The sequence below is a fragment of the Cucurbita moschata genome, unplaced genomic scaffold (genome assembly GCF_002738365.1).
Source record: "Cucurbita moschata cultivar Rifu unplaced genomic scaffold, Cmos_1.0 Cmo_Scf00411, whole genome shotgun sequence".
In the NCBI taxonomy this organism is placed as follows: domain Eukaryota; kingdom Viridiplantae; phylum Streptophyta; class Magnoliopsida; order Cucurbitales; family Cucurbitaceae; genus Cucurbita; species Cucurbita moschata.
In genome coordinates this window covers 5,211-8,967 of record NW_019268927.1, presented here as the reverse complement: position 1 = coordinate 8,967, position 3,757 = coordinate 5,211, and the positions used below count along the sequence as shown (strand labels likewise).

At 33.2% G+C, this 3,757-nt stretch overlaps 2 non-coding genes across 2 annotated transcripts; both read right to left on the bottom strand.

The window, feature by feature from the left end:
- Nucleotides 1-1,718: 1,718 nt before the first annotated feature.
- On the bottom strand, nt 1,719-1,791 carry TRNAA-AGC. Its single transcript has one exon. It is a non-coding gene; the product is annotated as a tRNA-Ala (tRNA).
- A 137-nt stretch (nt 1,792-1,928) lies between these two features.
- On the bottom strand, nt 1,929-2,001 carry TRNAA-UGC. Its single transcript has one exon. It is a non-coding gene; the product is annotated as a tRNA-Ala (tRNA).
- Between the last annotated feature and the right edge of the window lie 1,756 nt (nt 2,002-3,757).

Genomic DNA, 3,757 nt, shown 5'->3' with positions numbered 1-3,757 from the left:
TTATGACGCACTTAGAAGACTGCTACTTCTAGTTTTAACTAGTTTAGGGCATGGCTCTGATACCAAATTGTTAGGAACAGAAAAAGAAAATTGGAAAGATCAGAAGAATTGGGAGAAATCTCTCATCTAATTGAAGAATGATTAAATCAAATCTAATTCAAATAACTAGATCAAATCTAATCCAAATAACTCAATCAAATCTAATCCAAACATTTACCATATCTATTTGGTATCATATTTATGTCTCGTATCTATATCTCATTTTTATTTTTGTGACTCTGAGATATTTTGATTTTATAAATAGATATCTTCTTGAAAATAAGTTTAATTTATGTTGAGCTGGAGAACAAAAATTTACACTTAAAGGACGTTGATACTTGTGACTTTGATTCCTCTTAGTGTGAAGCTTGCATCTTGCAATTACTTGGGTAGAGAATGTGTTTCACTTAAAATTCACTCAAGAGAAAATAATCAAATAACGAACCATATTTGAGAGAGGATAACTTTTTTTTTTTTTTAATCTTTGGGAAACAAGAAAGAATAAAAATTAAAACATGGCATGAATGACATCTTCTTGAATCTTTGTTTTGTTCTCCTAAATGTATATAAAAAAAATCTTATATATTTTTAGATATAATTTAAGATTACCTATTTAATAAAACTCCATCCAAACTTCTACTCATAAATTTAATTATTATTTGTATACAATTGTTAATATGTAAGAAAATACATGTACAAATGTTTATACTATTCGTAGTACACTAGTCTCGGTTGTTTGACTAAAACAATGCAACCATTGTCCAAACTAAAGAATTTGATTCGAAGCTATCTCCTAATAGAGGGAGACTCAATTAGACTTTGTTGTAAGATTCGACCCTATCAATTTGAATAGCGTTCTCCAACTAAAAATATTGAACTCTAAAGTATTCACGAGCAAAGTAAGTTTGTTGAAACTATCTATAAAAGTGTTCCAAAGTGAGTCGTGGAGAAGATTTGCCTTAAAATCTAGTTCCAATTAAGGATGTCAATGATGAAGAAGTGCAAGCTGTTGGAAGGTTTGCCGTGGAAAATTTCAGAGGTGGTAGATATAATTTAATCTACAAGCGTGTGGTGGTCTTTTCAGTCCCATATAGGCTTTGACCCCAAATTTTATATTATTGTGATAGAAGCTATAAATGACAACAATATTCATTGGTCAGATATTGCAATTGTGAAGAAGTTCCGTCATATGCATGGGACGCTACCGCCATCCAATAAGCTCTTATCATTTGGAGGAATCTTTTAAGGAATTCATCAAATTCCCTCTCCACTACAAGTAGTATAAGCTCTTATAAGTTCCGTCATATGCATGGGACGCTACCGCCATCCAATAAGCTCTTATCATTTGGAGGAGCTCCTATCTCTTTAAGGAATTCATCAAATTCCCTCTCCTATATCATATATCAAATTCCCTCTCCACAAGTAGTATATCATATATCAAATTCCCTCTCTACAAGTAGTATATATATCATATATCAAATTTCCCTCTCCACAAGTAGTATATATATCATATATCAAATTCCCTTTACAATAAGTCCTCTCTCTATGTGCTTGTGGGACATTAGTCAGCCATAATGATATAATAATCCTTTTATAAGTATCTTTTCTTTTTCTCTCGTACCCACCTTATACATAACATGTTAAATTAATTCATACTTAAAAAAATAATTTCTCCCTTTTGGAGATGCAGGGTATCGATCCCCGTACCTCTCGCATGCTAAGCGAGCGCTCTACCATCTAAGCTACATCCCCACAATTTTTGCATCACAAAACCCTAAATTTCCCGTCATCAATAATAGTGAAAATGAAGAAATATTGCTACCCAACATGTCATGAATAGGGAAAAATTGAAAAGAAATAATATATTTAATAATAGATAGTCTTATTTTTGGAGATGCGGGGTATCGATCCCCGTACCTCTCGCATGCAAAGCGAGCGCTCTACCATCTGAGCTACATCCCCATGATTTTTACATCATAAAACCCTAAATGTCCCATCATCAATAATAGTGAAAATAAAAAAATATCAAAATATTAATAACAAATAGTTTGGTTTGGTGATGCGGGGCATCGATAATTGTGAAAATGAAAAAATATAATAACAAATTAAATACTTTCTTTTGGAGAGGCGGGTTATCAATCCCCGTACAACTCGCATACAAAGCGAGCGCTTTACCATCTAAGCTATATCTCTACAATTTTTACGTCACGAAACCCTAAGCGTCTCGTCATGAATAATAGTGAAAATGAAAAAATATCGCTACTCATTATGTCATAAATAAGGAAATATTAATTGAAATAAAATAGTAATAATGAATAGCTTCTTTTGGAGATGCGAGGTATCGATCCCTGTATCTCTCCCATGCTACATTCCCACGATTTTACATAAAAAAAACTCTAAACTTCCCATCATCAATGATTTGAAAATGAAAAACTATCCCCGCTCATTATGTCGTAAATAAGGAAAAATTTAAAAGAACTAATATACTTAGTAATCGTTTCCTTTGTTGATGCATGGTATCGATCCCAGTACTTCTCACATGGGATGCAAACGCTCAACCATCTAAGCTATATCCTCAAGATTCTTACATCACAAAATCCTAAACATCTCGTCATCAACAATAGTGAAAATAAAAAAATAACGCTATTCATTATGTCATAAATAAGGAAAAATTGAATAGAAATAAAATAGTAATAACGAATAGTTTCTTTTGGAGGTATGGGGTATCGATCCGATCCTCGTACCTCTCGCATGCTAAGCAAGCAATCTACCATCTAAGCTACATTCCCACAATACTTATATCAGAAAACCCTAAATGTCCCGTCATCAAGTGAAAATGAAAAAATATCTCCGCTAATTATGTCATAAATAAGGAAAGGTTGAATAGAAGTAAAATATTAATAACAAATAGTTTCTTTTGGAGATGCGGGATATCCCCTTACCTCTCGCATGCTAAATGAGCTCTACCATCTAAGCTACATCCCTACAATTCTTGCATCATAAAACCCTAAATTTCCCATCATAAGCTACATCCCCACAATTCTTGCATCATAAAACCCTAAATTTCCAATCATAAGCTACATCCCCACAATTGTTGCATCATAAAACCCTCAAATTCCCATCATAAGCTACATCCCCACAATTGTTGCATCATAAAACCCTAAATTTTCCATCATCAATAATATTGAAAATGAAGAAAATCTAGAGATGCAGGGTATCGATCCCCATACCTCTCGCATGCAAAGCGAGTGCTCTACCATCTAAGCTATATCCCCAAAATTCTTATGTCACAAAGTCCTAAACATCTCGTCATCAGTAATAGTGAAAATGAAAAACTATCCCGGCTCATTATGTCCTAAATAAGAAAAAATTGAAAAAAAATAATATATTTAGTAATCGATTCAATCGGAGATGCAAGGTATTGATCCCCGTACTTTCCACATGGGAAATGAACGCTCTACCATTTGAACTACATCCCTACAATTCTTACATCAAAAAACCCTAAACGTCCCTTCATCAATAATTGTGAAAATGAAAAAGTATCTCTGCATATTATGTCATAAATAAGGAAATATTGAATAGAAATAAAATATTAATAATAAATAGTTTCTTTTGGAGATGCGAGGTATCGATCCTCGTACCTCTCGTATGCTAAGCCGTACCTCTCGCATGCTAAGCGAAGCTACATCCCCACAATTCTTGCATCACAAAACCCTAA